This window comes from Malaclemys terrapin, chromosome 3, assembly GCF_027887155.1.
Source record: "Malaclemys terrapin pileata isolate rMalTer1 chromosome 3, rMalTer1.hap1, whole genome shotgun sequence".
Classification (NCBI taxonomy): domain Eukaryota; kingdom Metazoa; phylum Chordata; order Testudines; family Emydidae; genus Malaclemys; species Malaclemys terrapin.
Genome location: NC_071507.1, coordinates 123,367,651 through 123,391,716, shown reverse-complemented (window position 1 = coordinate 123,391,716; position 24,066 = coordinate 123,367,651). Strand labels below are relative to the sequence as shown.

Here is a 24,066-nt window from a genome sequence, read left to right as displayed (position 1 = left end):
ATGCAAGTTACATTTGTACAATTTGCAAGCATATGAAATTTCAGCATCGAGTGATAGCAAATTTGCAAAACATGGCAGCACTTCATATGTTTACAGGTAATTCACAAAATTAAGCAGAAGAGTGTTAGTTTGCCACCATAGCTCCCTGAAGTGAAAGCTAGGAGTTTCACCAAAGCCTAGCAAGAACAGAAGTAGTCTGTTCTTTCAACAGTCTCTGATACCATTAGTCACCTTGAGTAGTACCTTAGGCTCCAATCCTACAAACACACACGATATGAGCAATGTGAATGGGGTTAGAGGGGTGGTGTTTGCCAGGCAGGAGATATGCAGAAAGGGAAAGGAAATTAGTAGATGGGTATGTGCCCTCCATGGCATGGGTTTGTAAACAGTTGATGGTCAGGACTTCAGCATGTGAGCCTGGCTAGCTCAGTTGGTAGCGCATCAGACTTTTAATCTGAAGGCCCAGGGTTCAAGTCCCTGGGCAGATGGAGAACAGATCCTTTCCTGCTGTGTTTGGGGGGAGGGAGGATAGCTCAGTGGTTTGAGCATTAGCCCCAGGGTTGTGAGTTCAATTCTTGAGGGGGCCATTTGGGGATTGGTCCTGCTTTGAACAGGGGGTTGGACTAGATGACCTCCTGAGGTCCCTTCAAACCCTGATAGTCTATGACATAGAAGCAGGTTACCCAGCCCTGCTGCCATTTTGAAAATGTGTTTCAGAGGATAGAATAAAGGGGGACAAACAAGAACTGGCTGAGTGAGGGAGATGGGGTCTGGTGGCTCAGAAAGGATGCAAGCTCACATCTGCCCAAAATGGCAGCAGCCATTGGGTGCCTGGTACAGAAGTTAGCATACCTGTACTGTGTAATAAATATCAATTGTAAAGATAGATACTTACATGCTGATGACCCCTTAAGAGGGTCTTCCTCCTGTGTCCCAGGCTGAGACTGGGCTGGCTTCCTACACAGCCACTCTCAGGTTCTTGAATTCAGAAGTGATCCTGGCTGTACGGACAGAAATAATTTTCCTCTAATGAATTGTGGTCATCCTCAGTCTCCTCTGCAGAGGGAGGGGTGCCACTGTCCACAAGGCCATTGGGTTCTGTGGTGCACACAGGCAAAAAAATTCTGTCCAGCTCCTCGTAAAATGGACAGATCACATAGGCATCACCTAATTTGTTTCTGGCATCCCTGGTTTTTTTGCATATGTTTCTAAGCTCTTTATATGGAACTGATCAGCTTCCCATCCATGATCCTTCTCAGCTATGTGCTTAGCAATGTTCTCAAGAGGTTTCTTATTGTGATGATTGGTCACAAGAGTTTGCTGATCATTGCTGTCTCCCCAGATAGTGAAGAGATCAAGAATGTCACCATGGCTCCAAGTGGCTGCAAGAGGCATCGTGTAATGCTGACATACTTGAGCCTGGCCTTATGCCAGTTTTTAAGTGGGGAAGGGGTTATCTGGTCAACTGGACCCCAGAATAGTGGAAGTCACAGAGTTAAATGGACAGGTTGGTCATGGATGCCCACACAACAGTGTGGGACAGCAATTGGAGAACAGCCAGCGTAATGTGCAGAACTATTGCGTGCACATTAACAATAGTCCTCACTAACTCAATTCACAGTAAATGTACTCCATTTTGAAAGTGGAGTACAGAATTCACAGCAAAGAGGGAATTAGTGCACTTTAATGGGTTGTGTCTTCTGTACACAGGCATTTTCAATGCACACTAGCTTGAGTTACTGTGGACTAAACTCATCATAATAGTCCATTCTTCTGTAATACATAATCCCAATTGAATAGTCCTATGTTCTGACTGCACCTTACTGTAAAAAAAGATAGTAAACCTACTCATTTAACTCCAGAATGTTAAAAGGGAAAGGAATGAAAAAAACAAATCTATTTAAACTAAGAAAATATCAATTATGCCAAATTATATCGTAATACAGCATTAGCTGTAGGATATGATCATTCAGTAATAGTATCTCACAGACATATGGTACCATTACCTAGACTTGCATCTAGAATTGCAGAGAGTGACAGAGAGCCACTTGTATCTAAAATAAGGAGTGGCAGAGAGTAATTTTCTGGTACTAGGTTGGCCTAGAAATTAAGCTACACCTCTACCCCGATATAACGTGACCCAATATAACACGAATTCGGATATAACGCGGTAAAGCAGTGCTCCGGGGGGGCGGGACTGCGCACTCCGGTGGATCAAAGCAAGTTCGATATAACGCGGTTTCACCTATAACGCGGTAAGAGTTTTTGGCTCCCGAGGACAGCGTTACATCGAGGTAGAAGTGTATCATTGTTTTGTTCTCTGGGCACTGCCAGGAGCAGAAGATGTGTTTTATTTAGCTTAGTTTGTGTCAGAAGGCTGCTGCCACCACTACCAGAGGAGACTGCTGCGGCCTCACACTCTAGTCAGTGCACGTCTCTAGAGCATGGCTTCTGGGTCTGGTATTTGCTGCCTGGGGCAACTCTCCAAAACCAAGGCACTTGAGCCCTTGAGACTCAGCCTGCTTGTTGGGTTGGGTCGGGTCACTCATTGTCTTGCCTATTCTGGGGTAACCAAAGACATTTAAACAGAACCAAATCTCTAATGACCTTAGATTAGGTCTCCAGCTCCAACCTGAACTCAATAGTCCTTGCTTGCTCCTTTGCACTCAGGGGCTTGCCTCTCCCCTCCTGAGGGAGTGGGCGAGGAACCCAGGCCCACCCTCTCCTACAGGTTCCAGCTCAGAAACCCTGAGCTTAAACAGCTAGGAACTGCATCTTAAGATTGTTGGCTGCTTTCCTGGGCTGCTTCCTACCTCTTGCCTGCTTGCAGGTGTCGTTCATTGAGCTGTACTCAATGGCTCTCCCTTTGGAAGCCTGACTCCTTGGACAGGTTTCTCCCAGTCCATTGGTGGGAAGTTTTAGAGGCAACTCCCAGTCACTCTGGCAGCCACCTTTCTCTCTAAGTTATAGCCTTTTATCCCAGCTGTTGCCAACTAATCATTGAGTCACAACTGGAGAGGTAATTGCACCATCTATTAGCCGTATATTAACTCTTTTGTGGCTGCTACTGTGTGGGGTCTATATACCCCATTACAGGAACGCATGGAGGACAAATTGAAATGGCTTTGGTTTGGATTATAGAACTCTGGTTTGCACTGGCTAATGCAGTTGATTATTCCTCACCATGACTTCACAACTCATCTCTTTCTTGTAGCTTCTGCTATTCGATTGAGTGTTAAAGGTAGACAGAAGTGGGTGAGAGAGGCCATCAATGAAGGAGGCAGTTTTGCTCAAGAAATTTAAAAATTGAGCTCTCCAGAAAAACAAAACATGGCAGATCTTTTACTAGCATTTAGGAGAGAATCGCTTTAGAAAAGAAAGTTGTAATTGAGGAAGATACAGGAATAGATATTGAAGTAAAACAAAACATTTTGTTGCCAGAAGAGCTGCTCAATGGAAACTGCCTTTAAGGCAATTAGTTTGGCATCAAATTCATTACCCATTTTGGCTTGTGTGTCTTGGGGGTAAAGGAAAGTTGGAGGTTGATGAAAACTGCAGAAATCACCAGGGGACTGGATACTTTTCAAAACAAAGATATAAAGTCCTCTCTGCTTTGACTTGGCTGATGGCAACTAGATGGTTGTTCTCACAAAAGGTCTGACTTTCTCTTAGCTGTATGAGAGTGAAGTCAGCAGAAAGCATTGGATGCCTCACAGAGAAGTCATTCAATGAAAATGGCTCATTTACTTACTATTGTATGGGAGGAAATGCTTATTTCTTCACCTGTGGGCTATTTTAGAGTAAAGAGTTAACTTTATTGAGAAATGTCTAAGAGCAGATGAGTATCTGACAGTGACAAGGCTAATATCAAGCATGTGCAAAAAGAGCAACTGAGTTCCACACAGATACAGACCATGGGCTAATCCAATCCTTCTACAGCAGACTGGAGTGTAACACACTCTCAGGCAGGCCTTGGCATGAGACCTCCAAGAAAGTTTGAGTCACTAAAAAAAATTGTTTAATAGGGATGAATATAGGCATTTAGACAACGGGTGTTTTGACATTGACTTCAATGTATCAAGCCGTTAGAAAATAGACAGCTGATTCCAAGTTCAGAGAGAGATTCTTCACAGCTCAAGTTTGTTGTGGTTATCAAGAATGTAAACTTGTCTTCCATAGTAATAGTGACCCAATACACTACATCTGTGTAAGAGGTATTAGGAAAAGAGCCATTTGCTTTGGTTGATCTTATTTTGTAATATAAGTGTGAGAATTTCATGAAAATGATAGGAGGAATTTTAAAGAAATACTAGAGAAGCTACAAAGATAGCAAGAGTATTTTGGTATTGCTATTTACTAAGGCCATTTGCGAATAATTCCTTGGATCTGAACTGATTGAAGACCACTTCGCATTCCCCTGTCCTTAACATATTCCATCTTTTTTCACCCATGTTGACCAATATTGGCCTTTTGGACTTTTTAGAACTGATCTAGATTTAGTTTACTTGATTTTAAATCTCTCTCATTTACACAAAGGGAAAGCCAAAATATACTCCAAAAGTAGACTTTAACTTTCTTTACCATGAGTGCAGAGAATTTTTTTATTCCTACCCAGGAAACATTAAAAACACCCTCCAACCACAACAAAAATCCAATATTTTTGGTTTCTAGTTTGTATTTTGATTGCTGTGTGGTCAAGAATATAAGATTAGTTAATCATGTGAGTGCAGATATGTTTCTCTCTCTTTGGGAAGTGTACTTTTTTTTTTTTTTATGTTCAGCTGTTCCCAGAGTTATAGGAGCACATGGCATCCCGCACTCCACCCAAGATTATAGAAATATTTGAAACCACAGGAAGGCTATGCAGCTGTGGAGGCTTAGATTGCAACTCATTGATTTAATTCAGTTTTGCACAAGCATCAGCCCCAACCATTTTTTTTAAGAGTGGAATTACTAGAGAAAATAGTGGTCTTGTTTTCTAACTATTCACTGCCTATTTAACATGATACATATTCTTCTATGGTTTCCCAGGCTGTCCCAGCTGTCTTCCGTTCTTTTAAATCACACATTTGATTACATTTTGAGATTATTAATGTGAAGAAAAGTTACTTAGGGAGGAACCTGACTTTAATTCATACTGTTGGTTTTAATCTATAAAGTCTTAGAAATATTTACTTTAGAGATTGCTGTCATTTCTGTGCATAGGAAAAGAGGCAAAGTCAGTTGATGAACTTCTATTGATTGATCCTCAACAGTGCAAACAGAGGGGCTGAGACAGGGAACTTGCAGGGGAGGGTCTTGTGGGCCTCCTTTCCTCAGCAGATTCTGGCTCTTGCAGCCCAGCAAACCTTCAGAGCACAATGCCAGCTTTGTTTCTTCTACCAGGCCTTTACTCATAAGGTCTAAAAGTCGAGGAAGTATTTTCTTTTAATAATGTTTTGACTCTTTGCTTGGTGAATTATGGCTACAGAAATGGTTAGAATCGCTGCCTATTTGAGGTAGTTAAATGTTCATGTTTATCTGTGTGATGTGGCAAATAAATCCCTAAATCTGATTCTCTGCTTTATGAGTAGGGCCCTACCAAATTCACGATGCATTTTGGTCAATTGCATGATCATAGGATTTTAAAAATAATAAATTTCATGATTTCAGTTATTTAAAATGGTGTTGTAAATGTAGGGGTCCTGACACAAAAAGGGGTAGTGTGTGTGTGGGGGGGTCACAAGGTCATTGTAGGGAGGGTTGCAGTGCTGCGACCTTTACTTCTACGCTGCTGCTGGCGGTGGTGCTACCTTCAGAGCTGGGCAGCTAGAAAGCAGCAGCTGCTGGCTGGAAGCCCAGCTCGGAAGGCAGCGCCACTGACAGCAGCAGTACAGAAGTAAGGATGGCATGGTATGGTATTGCTATCCTTACTTCTATACTGCTGCCTGCAGAACTGGACACCTGGCCAGCAGCCACCGCTCTCCGGCCACCCAGCTCTGAAGGCAGTGCGAAGTAAGGGTGGCAATACCATGACCCCTCCCCCACACACAATAGCCTTGCAACCCCCCTGCAACTGCCTTTTGGGTTGAGGATCCCCAGTTTGAGAAACGCTTGTTTCCCCTGTGAAATCTATATTGTTTGAGGTAAAAGTACACAAAAGACCAGATTTTCAGAGTGGAGACCAGATTTCATGGTCTGTGATACATTTTTCATGGCCGTGTATTTGGAAGGGCCCTATTCATGAGTCATTCTGTTTTACCAGCTGCACAAGAGTGTTATATCAGATGGACCCCTCTTGTTTTAAGTCACTAAACAAGATAAAGTAGTAGATCCAGAAGCGTGGAAGCAATGCTTGGAAGTAGCCTTGGCTGAAGAGCAGGAAGGTTCTTTAAGATCTAATTACTTGATTTCTGAAGAGTTAGGAGTCAGCTGTATTTCCTGCATCACCTTCTATTGAGGAGGCTATGGAATGACAAGAGTAATCTTTGAAGCAGTGAAAAAAAGATTCTACACATCTTTATCCACCTGTTGGCCACAGAGGGGAGATAATGTGGAAACTGTATAAAATGGTGGAACATGGAGGCACAGAGCTGTCTGCCGCCACAAAACAAAACTCAAATCCACATCCAAACAAAGAGCTATTCTTAAAGGATTAAGTGGAGTTTTGCACAACTGTACTCAATTGGACAGGCCTTAGAGATTTCCAGAAAATCTCACATTTAGAGTAGGTCCTGTCTAGAGTCTCGAAATTTGGCATTTTAAGTCCAAGATCATAATATATAATTATTCAATTCATATACACAATGCTTTGAAAAAAAGTAAGTTATGGATGACCACCTGTAACTGTCAAGAGTCAATACAAGGATAATTAACTCAACATGGGTGATTGTAACTATGTAAATTGGAACTGTATGTTAGTTATACGAAGTATGGAATACAAGTTTATTTACTGCATGTGAACTGCCTTTAGTGTCTCACTAGAAAATCAAATCATATCTTGAAGCCTTATAAAACATTGATAGAATGAAATTATTTCCATATTTTCATTCTGTATTCTGTTTGTTTGGATTTTGAAGTGTTTCAGCTAAACTCAGACAGAATTTTTATACTGTAGTATTGCATTTACATGCTGTCAGATGAGAACTTCAAAGTCTGAGAAACTTTGAAAGAGACATTTTAATAAACAAAACATAGCCACATTAGTTTAGTAAAGAGGACACAGCAATAAGAAAAAAATGGAAGAAGTTAGTCAATTCAGTGGAGAGGAAGTCTAGTATTACTATCCCTTTGTTAAATTTGTTTATTCAATAAAGGCATTTGTATTTAAGATGTGCCAAATAATTTTACTTGGATTAGAGAATGAGTGAATGAAGCTGACATTTCAGAATGCCAATTCAACATAACTCCCATCCTGAAGAGTAGTGTGTGTACAACTCTAATTCACCTGACTCCGCAGGAACAAATACACTATAAATACCATGTATTTAGGATGTCACTAAAATATTGTTATGTAACAAGTTATGTAACAGTTTAACTCTTTACATGCCAGTCCTCTATACATGTCCAATTAAATACAAGATCATATAGCCTTCCTTTATTTCTTCATCAACTGTGTGATAGCATAGATAGAAGGTAGTAAAATGGATTAATGAACAGGCCCTCTCTTTCATGAATACCTACATTAAAATACTGATCAAGTGATATCATTGTTCTATTTGTCCACATCAGAAAGCTACCACAAAATGTGGTATGATTGTCTAGCATGTTTCAGGTCAGGACTGAGAAGTATCACTTACATCAGAGGTTCTCAAACTGTGGTCCGTGGACTACCAGTGGTCCACGAGCTCCATTCTGGTGGTCTGCGGATAGTTCCCTCTAAGGGGCGTGCCTGGGTGGCCACATACGAGAGAATGAAGGGCCACCCACCTAATTAGGTGCCTGGACCCTGGAGAAGATGCACATGTGAGGGGAGGTGGTGGCCTTGGGGGAAATAAGGGGTAGGTGGGAGGGGGAAGTGGGGTGAGAAGAGGAGGTGGGAGGAATTTGGGATGTGCAGGGCTGCGGCAGCCAGAGAAAGAGGTGACTTTCCCCAGCTCCAGACCTGTGGCTGCCAGGGAGAGACGGCCCTCCTTCCCAGCCCCAGCTCTGTGGCTGCTGCGATGGGAGAGAGAGGGAGAGACTCCCCTTCTTCACAGCCCCAGTTTGGGTGCTGCCGCGGTGGGGGAGAGAGGCACATCCATCACATTAGAAAGGTAAGACTACTGATATTAAAATATGAGTTGTGTGCTTTTATTTGTAGAACAAAAAAATGTTAATTATTATTATTTTTTTTATATAGCGCTTTTATCCAAAGCGCTTTACAATAGTTAGCTAACGGTACAAACAACATTTGGAAAGATCATTAAGTAGTCCGCTGAGACCCTCAGCAATTTTCAAGTGTATATTTTCAGGATTGGGACCACAGTTTGGTAAGGGAATTAGCTAATCATCGACTTATTATATTATTTCCAATCTCTTGAAAAGGCATATTGAACTTGTTGTGCAAAGATTTTAGAAATGCAAATTTGATACCAATGTTCAAAAATGAAGCAAAATAAGTGACCCTGGCAGTTGCCCACTCATGTGTGTCTAGTAAAAAAGATGAAAAATATAATAACTAGTAAAAAAATAGGATACTAGACCATGGATATAAATATTAGAGTTATGAAGAACAAGTGTTACCAGATAAACTCAATAGCTTTCAATAACAGAAGGACAAAGTCAATGGATAAAAAGAATGAAGTAGATGTAATTGTAATGCTGCCTGCAGTGACTCAAGAGCATGAATACCAACTTCATGGCAGACTGTTAGGAACCAGGACACAAACCCCAAATTGATTATGAGTTCTATACTTAGCTTTCACCAACCAATTATCAACTGTAAATTCCTCAGGCACTATACCAGCCATAACATGGAGTCACAGACTTGGGTACTCTAATTTATCTCGCCAACCAAGTGTTTGTACCTTTGTCATAGCTGGTCCTTCACACCAAGAATCACAGCACTATACAGGTTACACCAAGTCCCAAACGACCAGTCACTTATGTAGGTTAACGGCCCCCTAGATCTCATACCAAAAACAATTCTTGTAGCCAATCCTGTAATGAACGATACCAAGATTTATTAAATAGGAAAAGGAAACCAGAGAGTTATTTACAAGGTTAAAGCAGGTAAACATATATACACACAAATGTTAAGTTTCAAAAGGTAATAGAAGCCCTGGTCTACACTGGGGGGGGGGGGAAGAGGGAGGAAATCGATCTAAGTTATGCAACTTACGCGCTCTCCCGTCGACTCCTGTACTCCAGCGCCATGAGAAGCGCAAGCAGCGTCGATGGGGGAGCGGCAGCAATTGACTCACCGCGGTGAAGACACCATGGTAAGTTGATCTAAGTACGTAGCTGAAGTCGACGTACTTAGATCAACTTAGTGTGGTGTCTACACCGTGGTGAGTCGATTGCTGCCGCTCCCCCATTGACTCTGCTTGCGCCTCTCATGGCGCTGGAGTACAGGAGTCGACGGGAGAGTGCTCGGGTCGATTTATCGCATCTAGACTAGATGTGATAAATCGATCCCCGCTGGATCGATCGCTACTCGCCGATTCGGCGGGTAGTGAAGACATACCCAAAGTGTCCATAATCAGCAAACTCTATATGTCCTTTAGGGCTAACCCAGGCTAAGCACCTGGGGATCTCTTGCTTATGCCCAGAAACGTCTTGCCCCCCAGAGTCCAAGCAGCATAAAGATAATCAGTTCATTTTTGTTAGAGGTTTGATTCTCTTTCTCCCACATGCTTTTGGCTGCAAAGCTCAGCTGATGGGAGGAGTCCCTTGCATGAATCATCTTCATGGGAAGGAGGCAGAATAACAATAGAAGTAATTTGTCCTTATGTTGATAGCCAGGGTCACAGTAATAACTGGATTTTAGTTAAGCATTTGACAGAGCCTCAAAATCAGTTCAAATCACCTAGGATATGAATGCTGTCATGTGGAATAAAATCTGGCAGCATGGCCATAAAAAAAGTCAGTGAGGTCAGCAACGCATCAAATTAGAAAAGGGGTGGGGCATTTGCTTAAACTGGGAGAGAGAGGAACTGCGAACTTTAACCCCAAGGTAAGCGGTGAAGGTAAAGAGACCAGGTGAGAAGAGGTCTAAGGAAGTAGCAGCTAACTGAAGGGAAAAGTGTTTGCTCCAACTTTATAGGGTCCCAGGGTTGGAATCTGGAGAAGTGGGTGGGCCTGGCTTTCCCAACTGGGGAAGTAGCCTATGTCCCACGAAGGGCTATTGGGTGCAAACAGTGAGCATGGAGAAGAACTAAGGGGGGAATAGAAATATTTGGGAGCAGCACAATATTAAGGGGAGAAATCTAGGTTGAATATCTGGAAAAAGATTGCTGACAATGAGCTTTATTAGACTTAAATCCCAAGGTAGTCACTTCATTACTTGAAACATTTCACCTAGACTGGACTATGCACCAATAAGTGTGGCTTTGGGAATCATCTTGCACTGACTACGGGCTGGATTACGTTTCTAGGGTTATCCTAGTTAGATAGGAGAATATAGTAAAATCTGCCTTAGAGACCACCTCTGAAGAGAGATCACCTGTCACAAGCGACTATGTGCAGAGGGCATGGAACACCACATCTCTCTGGTGTGCAAACCTTTGAAGAGATACCACCTCTGACAAGTAACCACTTTTGCTAACTCCCATGATGGGTCGCTCTTGGAAGGTTTTACTGTATGTGCATCTACTGCTCTAACCTCACCTGCTTATATATCAGGTTCTTTAACCCTTCCATTTCATGAGAATGAGGTTAATAAGCACCATTTAAGTCACAAAAGAGCGACAGTGCATTGTTACTTTTCAGAGTGGCTATATCACAGTAATGTGGTAATAGCACTGCTAACTATTTTCACTAAGGCCAGCTCCCCTGTCATGCTGTGCTAACAGACAGTAGCTACCCATCTCTTTCAGTTTTTGAAATAAGCTTTTACATCCTCCTTGCACCATTTCCCCTGACTATGCAGCATCTGTTTAGCCCTGAAAGCTGATAGAATTGCAGCAGTCACAACTATGTTATCTTCATCCTCTTAAGTGGAATTTGCTAAAAAAAAATCAATTGACTTTTGATTGCACTTGCAGTTTGCTATTTAAAAAGTTTGAGACCAAATAACCAAGCTTAGACAATAAATTGGCTAAAGACTAAGTAGTACAATATAGAAAGAAGATATACATATGGAACCTGTGTCTTGCAGCATGCAGTTCACATTACACAAAAGGTTTGTGCTGAAATTCACCCCGCAAAACTATCATATTTATATTAGAGCTGTTAACAAGCTAAAAGCACTATGCACGTTACCCAAGACTAAAGTTACCAGTCAGCTTTTTCTTTTCTTTTTTTTTTTAGTACCAGGGAGTACCTTTCCTTAGCTCTATGTTGGATACCACACTCCAAAACAATTGCCTGTGAAAGTACCTCACAACTTGTACCAGGGCAGAATGTTTATGTATCTAGTGTTTGACATGTTTCCTATATTTCGGTGCCAAAGCTGACTTCAGCTTTGCAGAGTGTTATGGGATACTTAGCATGGGTGTCCAGAATTGTGGGAAGAGCATAATACTCAGTTAACATAACTTCCCAACACCTATATTTAATATATTAATGACATATGGAAAATACCTCTTAATGTGGTGTGTGCAACATATGTTTTGGTGAACAGTTCCCCATTTGGCACTGTGATTATTATAAAGGTAACACCTTTGTTAATTTGATATAGGAAAGAGAGGTAAGAACATTCATGTGAGATTTATAGTGTGTTAGCAAACTGCTTAAATGGCAGTACATAATCAGTACAATTAAAACTAATACTCACTGTAACACAAGCAAAGCTTTAAATGCATCTTCTATCCAGGTATGAAGCATTAATATTTTCAGATCAACATCATGGATAAGGTCACTCAAGGCTTCTTCTGCTTTATGAATGTCATTGGTAATCTGAATAATGTGAGTGTCTTTTTGACTTAATGATGTTTTAAAATTGAAATTTAGTGGATCAATATGTACGCTAAAAACTGGTATGTATTTTTCAACTTTATCTTGGTTGAATCCATGATTCCAAGTAAGCCCCGTTTTGAAAAACTGGAATAGGCACTATAGCATGACCCATAATGCTACTTACATGAAAAGTAAAACAAATTTGGAGCAGTGACATTATGAACGAGGTCTTCATGTGTAAATTTCTTATAATTCCTTACTACACAATACTATCCATCCATATTATAGGTTATCCGTACCATTAGGCATCAGGAGACATTAGCGGCTAACTTTCCAGGCCAGTGTGGACACACACAGGAATTGTGATGTCAGAAACATTACATCTACACATGTACTGATATCCCTTAGCAGAACAACAAGCCATGTGCGGTGCCTTGCAGATTTGTGTTTGAGTGATACATCAGTAGATGAGTACATCCAGGTGTTCCTTGAAGACACTGTCTTACGGGTAACTTACTGAACGGCGAATAGCCAATGTATTAAATATTGCAGTGTCAGAATCAGATATCGGTAAAGATACCATAAAAGAAATATACATGGAACCTGACACCAAAGCATGATTGTTTTGAATAACATGTGCCTCAGTTAGGATGTGGGGTCACTGACCCCACAATATGAATTGTGCCAAAGGAAACTTGTTAACAAGAATCTATGTAGGCACTGAGGACAGTACCATTTAGCTAATTGATCATTATTAACATGCTCCCAAAAGAACTGTTATGGAAGTTAACATAACTCCCATAAGTGGTGCAATTAACTTGTTTACCTACACAATTTTCCCTTGCTTGCTTATTTTCTGTGATCAATTCATTAATCTTTTCTTGTTTAAATAGCTCAACAATGTCATGCGTATTATGCACCATTCCTCAGGATCAGGCCCTCAGTGGGTTTAGAAACGGTTTCTGCTGCATGATGCTTAAAATAGTTAACGTGCCTTTTTATATCTTTCATAGCTGCTCTGTTCCAAATGGACATCCCAGAGCCAAACAGTCCAGAAATGGAACCAACAACTCTATCTAAGTTTTGGAGTCTACTTCAAAAGATACCAGACTGCAGCATAGTCTCTTGCCTAGCTATTGAGGCTCATGGACATTCCTGATATAATGCTAGTATACTTCCTTGTTAGTTAACATACAACAGTAATGCACTTGCTCTTACACAATTACCAAATTTAGCCATATTTCAGTGAGATTTAAAACAGTATGTGCACAAACTGTACATTATTAAGCAATATCCCAGGTGACCTATGCAGGGAAAATGCATTATTACTTTTACTGGTGACTTGGGACGATATAGTTTACCCATGCTAGGATGGATTAAAGGAGTTTGGGTCATTACCATCTGTATTGCCTTTTGTTTTCCAACCCCAGCTCCCCATTCTACAATACATTAACATACCAGCGCTTTCTGCTAAGTTTATATAGATTCATCTCCTTAACTTAAGTCAGGGTTAGTAAAGTTTACTTTCCCCTTCCAATGCCTATAGGTATTCATTTTATTTCCTGAAAACATAACCCCTATGGTTGCAAAGTGACCTAAAACTAGAGTCATTAATTCGCTGGGGCTCCCTTCAGTGTCCCCAAGTCCTTTATTCTGAGGCATGAACATGACTGGGCATTGAAAGGTAACTTCATCCTGTTTGTTTCTTTGGATTACACAAACCACATTTCTGCTGTCAGGCATAATTGTGAGCTCATTTCTCAACTTCAACAGTAGTGGTGTGTACCCATAAAAGCATGATCATCACGCAGTCTCTGGAGGGCGAAGAACTTACTTTTAAACAGCTTATCCACTTTATTTCCAATAACCTGAATTTTATACACAGATGAACTCAGTTTGTCCACAGTGGTAGGAACCAAGCAATTAGAGCCATAAATTATGCTCCTGTACAGCATAAGCCAAAAGTATAACTGGTTTCCCATTTTCCATCACCCATTTGTCAAAGCAGTCTTTTGCCTTCTGTTTTGCCTTGCCCAATTCTTTGGACACATACAGATGCATGTTTGTTTTTCTGGTACCATGGTGAACCCTTTATCTCTTTGTTCTGAACACATGTATCCCAGCCTTCTTCAGTACAACCTTTCTCACCTAGAAGGAGCTGGGCTTGGCTATTATAGGTCCCAGATCCCTCCAACTCCTAGCAGCCTCTGAGAGGATTGGATAATTCAAGCTGATTGGTGTCAGTTTTTTCTTTTCTTCCCATTCACTCTGTCACACAACTGAAAATGGGTTCCTTTAACAGGAAATGTCAGGAAACCTTAATAGGCAGTACTACCAGCCCCTCTGATGCTTCTAGTAATTTATTATCACATGTTTTGCTGTAGTTTATGGCTTATGTTATGGTAGTAATTTAACTACCGGTTCTTTAAAAAACTGTTTCTTTAAAAAAAAAAAAAAAACCACCAGTGTAATAAACAACGTGAACACTCAATGTACAGAGGATATATATTTATTTTTTTTAAATGTATTGGATTTTTATATATATATATACACACACACACACAGGCTGAACAGGGCACTTGTATACACTTTTGGCTCACCTAATGTAACTTAGGGTATTATCAGTGATATATTTTTTAAGTGCAGCAGTACAATTCAGATATAATCATGCACTTTACCCTGTAAATAAGGTAATCTAAAAATTTCATCTCCCAACTGTTCTCCATTTATATTCCCCCCCCACACCATTTTCAAATGTCTGGGGTGGGGAGAAGGAGGAGATAAGCTGCATAATGTGCCCTGAAGTCTTAAGATTTTGGCTATTTTGGACCAAGTGAGGGAGTGAATTCCTAAGTCACAGGCTCCTCCACCAGGGAATTTAACCCTATCCAGGACAGCACTTAGCCCCTTGCTTAAATTGAACTCAGTTGGACTTAAGCACGTGCTTAAATTTAAGTGTTTTCCTGAATAGGGATGGATTTAAGCACGTTCCTGAATCGGGGCCAGAAAAGGACTGGCCAGCAGCCCTTTCTCATTTATATCAGTAACTCCAGGTCAAACTCCTTTGCTGTGGCAGTTGGTTGTGGACTATTGTACAATGATAGCTAGCATGTTATTCCGCACAAAACAGGAGGATTTAATTACAGACGGTGTCATTCTAAAATGTTTAGAAATTCAGAAAAGCTTTTAGAAAAAGTCTTTTGCTGCATTTCTTCATCCTTGAGGTGCTGCGGGGAGTTGAATAGAGACCTCTGGTGTTCATTTAATTTATTACATTTACATTTGATTGATGTGATTTTTATGAGCTTTTTTTGGTTAGGGTTTCACATGCTTTTATGTTCCTTGTGTCTTTATAGGTACACATTAAGTATCACATAAAAAAAAAATCTCTCAGTACCAGCTGGCATAGTTAATAAACCCATAATCTTACCCCTGTTGAACTATATCAAAGCCCTGTAACATCTGGCAAGTTTTAATTTCTATATTATAGTGAGATTTAATTTCAACTACAAAGCCTCCAGATATGGTCATGGCTAGAATTCTTTATCCATAGTTTATTTATGCTGCCTAAACTGTGTTTGGTAGATATGAAGACTGCCAAGATTTCCAGGGCTTTATCCTATCCAATTAGCACTAAAAATAATTGCTAAGTAGTGTACAATTATTTTTTTTTTTTGCTTTTAGGTCTGCTAAGGTTGAAAACAAAGATAAGGATTTGCCATTTCTTTCTAATGCTCTTTCCATCTGCTGTACTGCATCTGCATTCTCTGTGGATTAGAAGGTATGTAATCTACCTCTGGTGCAGAGGAAAGCAGCACTATTGCAATCAGAAATGTTCAGAAAAAGACTACTTTGTTATACCTGTCTTTATTTCTCAGCCTCTGCTCCTCAGACAGGATTTCTATTCATATACCCTCCCTTTTTTAACAACCCAATATGTAGGGTTTGAGATATTTACAGTGCTCTCCTTAATATAACCAATATTCAACATAGCTATCTTGCAATTTGTGGCGGGCTGGGAAATAAGTCAGAATAAATCCCTGCGGCCCACAAGGGTTACATGTATATTATATTTGGTAATGTTTTCTCCCCTGAGCTGCCCAGCCACCCCTCATTTTGAACAAGAGGGTGTAAGTTCAGCGTGAGTACTGATTGCTGTAGAATGTCAGAGGCTAATACTTTTCCTCTCTGCTAGAACTTAATGGAGCATGTGTGCCTTGCATATTAGTTCATTGAAGGCTACACCAAGTGATATATGATCTGTGTAGGCACTTTCAGACAAGCCATACCATTAATAAAGCTTCCACAGCATCCCCTCAGCTATATGAAAAAGCACTTTGAAAAGACAAGCTAAAACAAGTCATTGGTCTTGCTGAAGGGATGAGTGATAGGCTGCTGGGGGAGGAGAGAAACAGAATAAAATTCAATCTAGTCATTATTTTATCACCATCCTTTATCCTTGGTTCAAGGTTACATATCTTCCAGGGACCTGTGAGATGTCAGGTGGGCACGTCAGCTCACATTTGAAGCCTGTCAAGTACCCTTTTCCCTCCCCTTGAAATCTCTCTCACTATATTAGTGTGATCAAAAAATCTCCCTGAGGGGTAGCAATGAAAGCCCTTCTTTAGGAGTGGATGTTGTCCTATAGCCTCAGAATTTAATAAAAGCAAAGAACCCTATCATGCTACTTTGGAAACAATAGATCACATATTACCTCAGGTGCTGTCAGCAGTAGGTATTGTCTGCGGGACCTGCCTGAGCATATATTATTATATGGTACACACTAAAGATCTATTTCAGAGTAGCAGCCGTGTTAGTCTGTATCCGCAAAAAGAACAGGAGTACTTGTGGCACCTTAGAGACTAACACATTTATTAGAGCATAAGTTTTCGTGGACTACAGCCCACTTCTTTGGATGCATATAGAGTGAAACATATATTGAGGAGATATATATATATATACACACACACACATACAGAGAGCATGAACAGGTGGGAGTTGTCTTACTAACTCTGAGAGGCCAATTAAGTAAGAGAAAAAAACTTTTGAAGTAATAATCAAGCTAGCCCAGTACAGACAGTTTGATAAGAAGTGTGAGAGTACTTACAAGGGGAGATAGAGTCAATGTTTGTAATGGCTCAACCATTCCCAGTCCTTATTCAATCCTGAGTTGATTGTATCTAGTTTGCATATCAATTCCAGCTCAGCAGTCTCTCGTTGGAGTCTGTTTTTGAAGTTTTTCTGTTGTAAAATAGCCACCCGCAGGTCTGTCACTGAATGACCAGACAGGTTAAAGTGTTCTCCCACTGGTTTTTGAGTATTATGATTCCTGATGTCAGATGTGTGTCCATTAATTCTTTTGTGGAGAGACTGTCCGGTTTGGCCAATGTACATGGCAGAGGGGCATTCCTGGCACATGATGGCATATATCACATTGGTAGATGTGCAGGTGAACGAGCCCCTGATGGTATGGCTGATGTGATTAGGTCCTATGATGATGTCACTTGACTAGATATGTGGACAGAGTTGGCATCGGGCTTTGTTACAAGGATAGGTTCCTGGGTCAGTGTTTTTGTTCAGTGATGTGTGATTGCTGGTGAGTATTTGCTTTAGGTTGGGGGGTTGTCTGTAAGCGAGGACAGGTCTGTCTCCCAAGATCTGTGAGAGTAAAGGGTCATCTTTGAGGATAGGTTGTAGATCTCTGATGATGCGCTGGAGAGGTTTTAGTTGGGGGCTGAAGGTGACAGCTAGTGATGTTCTGTTATTTTCTTTGTTGGGCCTGTCTTGTAGGAGGTGACTTCTAGGTACTCGTCTGGCTCTGTCAATCTGTTTTTTCACTTCAGCAGGTGGGTAGTGTAGTTTTAAGAATGCTTGATAGAGATCTTGTAGATGCTTGTCTCTATCTGAGGGATTGGAGCAAATGCGGTTATATCTTAGAGCTTGGCTGTAGACAATGGATCGTGTGGTGTGTCCTGGATGGAAGCTGGAGGCATGTAGGTAAGTGTAGCGGTCAGTAGGTTTCCGGTATAGGGTGGTATTTATGTGACCATCGCTTATTAGCACAGTAGTGACCAGGAAATGGACCGCTTGTGTGGATTGATCTAGGCTGAGGTTGATGGTGGGATGGAAATTATTGAAATCATGGTGGAATTCCTCAAGGGCTTCTTTTCCATGGGTCCAGATGATGAAGATGTCATCAATGTAGCGCAAGTAGAGTAGGGGCGTTAGGGGACGAGAGCTAAGGAAGCGTTGTTCTAAGTCAGCCATAAAAATGTTGGCATACTGTGGGGCCATGCGGGTACCCATAGCAGTGCCGCTGACTTGAGGGTATATATTGTCCCCAAATGTGAAATAGTTGTGGGTGAGGACAAAGTCACAAAGTTCAGCCACCAGGTTAGCTGTGACATTATCAGGGATACTGTTCCTGATAGCTTGTAGTCCATCTTTGTGTGGAATATTGGTGTAGAGGGCTTCTACGTCCATAGTGGCCAGGATGGTGTTTTCTGGAAGATCACCGATGGATTGTAGTTTCCTCAGGAAGTCAGTGGTGTCTCGAAGATAGCTGGGAGTGCTGGTAGCGTAGGGTCTGAGGAGAGAGTCCACATAACCAGACAAGCCTGATGTTAGGGTGCCAATGCCTGAGATGATGGGGAGTCCAGGATTTCCAGGTTTATGGATCTTGGGTAGCAAATAGAATACCCCTGGTCGGGGTTCTAGGCATGTGTCTGTACAGATTTGTTCCTGTGCTTTGTCAGGGAGTTTTTTTAGCAGATGGTGTAGTTTCTTTAGGTAATTCTCAGTGGGATCAGAGGATAATGGCCTGTAGAATGTGGTGTTAGAGAGCTGTCTAGCAGATCTATGAAAATCCTAACTAGATGATTCAGTAGGAGGTTTTGGGGGTGAGGTTGAGGTAGCATAATGTATGATCAGTGACCACTTGACATTTGCTTGAGGGTTTCCATTAAGGGCAAGAAGCCATCCAGGTATGATCAGAACTAATTAGAATTTTCCAAGGTGAATGGAAATTGCTGCAATACTAACCAGGTCTCATGACTCTTAGTCCAGTACCTATCCACCAGGCCATGTTACCACTCCATAATCTTTGAATTAGTGTAGTTTATAAATAAGTTATTCTTAACAATATTACCTTCTTGATTTTTAGCCTATCCATTTGACAAGCACTGATTCCTCCCCCCCCCCCCCCCATATTTTATGGGGTAGAAGCAGCACATTTTTTTCCTCATTTCCTTGTCAGAATCATTGATAGTGTTAAAGTTTTTCTGTGCAGGACTTAACTGGAGAGGGGTTGTTACTTAAACTGAACTCCCTCCGCTGATATAGATTCTATGTGACAGAATTGGTCCAGCTGTACAGAGGGCTAGAAAGTGGAGATAACCCTAATTGGGACTAAGTGGACAAAAGGGCGCAAGAACACTCATATTTCCTAATCAAGATGCAAAATAAGAATATCCAAACCATCAATAAATATTAAAGTATCTAATTAGAGTAAATGCTCAACTAGGTGTGCAAACTATTTAATAATTTAAAACAAATTTTACTTTAGGTAAAACAGCCAGTAAATCAATCAACCTTGTTTTTAGATCGATCATGCATTATTTAAGACTTTAAATTACAATATTTCTGAAACAGCTGATTAAAGATTTCATTTTAATAGGTCAGATTACTTTGATGATAATTAATATTGTGCAGCTCAAAGTAGCTACTGGGGGTTTTGAATCTGTAAGTTCCTTCTCTCTGTCTTCCTGCGTAGCCATATTGAACTTTAAATTGACAAAAAGCACATCTGCCACAGACCTAACATGATCTGGATACAGTATTGTTTGGTTTCTTTATGACATCTATAAAATGTGTTTCTCAGAAGGTGCTGACTAGCTCGGGGATTGGTATTGAGTTATGAAGTCTTTCACATCAAGGCGGTCACTTTAAATCCAGCCCAGGTTGATAACGACAGAATATTGTTACCACATAATGCCTGTTTGGTGGTCTGTGTGACTGAGCATGAATCCTGAAATGCTCTTTCAGCCTTAAAAGGTCTTGCCTCCAGATCACTGAGGTGCAATGGCAGGACAGGATGGGGAACCTTGTGCACAATGTACTTGTTCTGTGGATAAAAATAAGCCTTCATTCTCCAGGGTGGTCAAGCTGACAGCTTCCATAAGAAACCTTTTATTTTATGTTTTTAAAAGTGCCACTTTCAAAGTTTGTGGCACAAATACAGATTTTAATTTCACAGTCCTGGCTATCCATTCTCAGTGTGATATTTATGATACAAGGATGCAGCAACAAGACTTCTGTTTTCTTCTTCACAGTAGCAGTGGTCTCTGGGCTGGGTCAATTCCGAGCACTCTGAAATAGTTTGTAGGGTTGCCAACATTGTATTTCAACAATAAGGGACTGTTTTCTTAGCACCCCAGCCCCACCTCTCCTCCCAATGTTATTATTGTTATCATTAATAATAATAACTCACCTACTTTCTCCAGGGGTATTCAATTCAGAAACTCCTGATCTTGTTGTACAGAGATGAAAAAATAAGGGATGTTCCTTATAATAAGGGACTCTTGGCAACCCTACTTATAGTTGACCAGCTGGTGCTAAACTACCATTGGATAATTACACCAATTTACACCCATAGTCTTTAAGGTCATTCCAGAAGACATTATTTAATTTTGGTTGCACAAAGTCCAGAGTGTGAACATTTTGGGGAATGGGATGAGGGTATGCGATGAAAACAGTTTCACAGACAAGTGATGCTGGAGCTTAGAGTTGTAACCAGCCAGAACTGAGTCATGCTCCTTTACTTGCAAATTGAGTTTTATCATCTTAAGTGTTTGCTAATGAGTTAAATTTGGTTTGTGTATGAGCCACATGGGAAGCCTAACAGCAACCCACTGTAAATTCTAATCCAGGAGGATATTGTGCTATTCTGGGATGCATCAGAGCATAGCAATCCAAACACATGCACACACTGTACTGGGGTGCACTCATGAGCTACAGCTCTTCAGCTGGGCCACTATAGTTCAGTCCCCGCTCTGGGGTGCCTCAACGTCCAGGCCACTTCTCCCAGTGGCAGTATCCAGGCCCACCCACTACTCCAGGTCCCAGCCCAGAGACCCTGCAGAGAGCAGTTATCTACTATGTCCGTTTAACTATATTGCACAGCTTCTCTAATTCCCTGGGCCGCAGCCCTATGCCGTCTTCACCCTTACCTCAGGGCCTTGACCTAATGGAGTCCCAGTAACCAGCTCTGGGCTCTTTCTCACTCTCCCCAGCTTCTGGCAGTGCTGCCCCTGTCTTAGGTTCTGTAGCTCCATCAGCCATCCACACTCTTACAGCTCCAGCAAGGAACTGAACTGCCTCTGCTCTGCAGCTCTTCTTATACTAGGCTGCTGGTCCCCGATTGGCTATGTCCCACACAGCCACTCTAGGCAGCTTGGAGGACACTCTCCATTGACTTTTTTTGGGGTGGGGTGTGGCCAGGCCACAAGGCCTCCAGCAGGGGGCCACAGAGGGTCTGGTATAACCCCTCTCTCTCTCTCACCCCCCCCCCTCCCCCAAGGCAGGCCAGTAGGTTGTCAATTAGACATAATAACAATGAACTGGTTAGGTCAGCAGCAGTCTGAACAAAAAAATAAATAGTCTGAATAGCAGATCAGTAGTAGATGGCATTGAGTAACAGCACACATCAAATGCCATGTACGCGTGTGCAGAGAGCCTAAAACAGGAACACTGAATTCAGGGAGCAGGAACGAGGAAATGGAACAAGAAACAGGAAGGCATCTTGAATCATCATATACTGGTAACATGAAAAATCACAGAAGCAATGCAGTTTCAAAGTGTCAACTAATTGAAGAAAGTCCCTGTACCATGGTGTGCACTGAAAGCATTTGGGCTGACTGTCAGAACTGAGGTAAAGAAATACATAATGCAAGCTATTTGCCTCTTCACAGCTTCACTCTTCTCTACTAGTGATCCACTGAATGCCGCATAATTCACCATTACTTAAATACAAAGGTGGTGCTGAATCAAGACTTCACTCCTTTTTTTATGGCAATTTCCTCTAGCTGAGACAGAGGGGGAGATGATTAGTGGAGGGAACTTAGTAACGAGGGAATCTGCTTTGTTAATGGGATATACTATAAATAGAAATAGGAGAATTTTCTAGCTCTCCTTTTTCGGTGGTTTGTGATACTTTGTGCTTCCAAGAGTTAATCCACAACCTTCCCTGGAAATAAAAGTTTATAGGGAAACTGAGGAGCTGTGCAAGTTTGTTGGGACTAATAATTTTGATAGATTAGACCTGCTCTAGGCTTTTAATAATCATGAGGAAATGTAGCTACTTATTCTATTCCTAGATATAAAGGCCAGAAGGGATCATTAGATTGTCTATATATCACAGGCTATATAGTTTCACCCAGATACTCCTGTATTGAGCACAATAACTAATGTTTGACTGAAGTATATCTTCCAGAAATCAAGTCTTGATTCAAAGCAAGATGGAGAATATGCACAACTCATGGCAGTTTGTTCACAGTTTAAAAACGTGTGCTTTATCTAATCTGAATTTGTCTGGTTTAATTTACAGAAATTGATTCTTGTTTGTGCCTTTCTTCACTAGGCTAAAGAACCCTTTAGTACCTGCTATTTTCTCCCTGTGTCAGTGCTTAGATACTAATCAAGCCACCACTTGGTCTTTTTTTCATTCTCACTGTACGGCATTTTTTCCAGCCCTCATTTCTGTGGTTCTTTTCTACAGCTTCTCCAAATTTTCAATATCCTTTTAAAACATGGGCACCAAAACTATATGCAGGATTCCAGTATCGGTCTCTCCAATGCCAAATGCAGAGGTAAAAATAACTATTCTACTCCTATTCATTACTGCTTTCGTCATACATCAAAGGATTGTATTATCTCTTTTTGCCAAGTATGACCCTGGAAGCTCATGTTCAGTTGTTGATGCACTATGCTCCCTAATTCTTGTAAGATTCAGTATTTTCCAGGATGCAGTCCTCTATTCTGTAGCTATGGTATCTTCTATATCTTCCTCTTGGGAGGAAGAGGAAGTTACCATAGACAATAAAGGGGAAGGAATGCAGATCCGGATAAGTAAAGAACATGTCAGATCTTCTGACCAATTTGAATGAATTCAAACCAGTGGGACCGGATGCTATTCACCTGAGGTTACTGAAGGAATTAGCTGAAGAAATCTTGGCGCCACTAGCAATAATACTTACAAACTCATGGATGACAGGAGTGGTCCCAGAACACTGGAGAAGGGCTAATGTAATGCCCATTTTTAAAAAGGAGAACAAGGAAGAATTGGGGAACTATAGACCAGTAAGCCTGACTTCGATACCTGGAAAGCTATTGGAGCAATGTATAAAACATTCATTTTGTGAATACCTGGAGGATGAAGGGGTAATCACTAGCAGCCAGCATGGATTTACCAAGAACAAATCATGCCAAACCAGCTTGATTTCCTTCATTGACAGGGTAACTGATTTGGTTGATAGGGGAAAGGAGGTGGACATAATGTGTCTAGACTTCAGCGAGGCTTTTGAGACAGTCCCGCATGACATTCAGATAAGTAAGCTGGAGAAACGTGGGCTCGACAGAACTGCCATTAAGTGGGGACATAAACTGCAAATGAAGAGTAACTATTAATGGAATGTCGTCGGATTGGAGGAAGCTCTCAAGTGGGGGTCCAACAGGATCTGTTCTGGGTCTAAAGTTTGCAGATGATACAAAGCTGGGGGGATTGCCAATATTTTGGAGAATAGAGCTAAAATTAAGAGGGATCTTGACACATTGGAGAACTGGGCTATACACAACAAAATGAAATTCAACAAAGACCAATATAAGCTGCTACATGTAGAGAAGAAAAACAACAACTGCAGAATGGGGGAAAACTGACTTGGCAGCAGCACAACTGGGAGTTGTGGTGGATCACTACCTCAACATGAGTCAGCAATGTGATGCTGTTGCAAAAAACAAAAAAAACCCCACAAATGCAATTTGCATTAACAGAAG

The 24,066-nt window shown here is 41.2% G+C and overlaps 1 non-coding gene across 1 annotated transcript; it reads left to right on the top strand.

Annotated features, from left to right (window-relative positions):
- The first annotated feature begins 415 nt into the window (after positions 1-415).
- TRNAK-UUU (transfer RNA lysine (anticodon UUU)) lies at positions 416-488 on the top strand. The gene has a single exon. It is a non-coding gene; the product is annotated as a tRNA-Lys (tRNA).
- Positions 489-24,066: the final 23,578 nt, after the last annotated feature.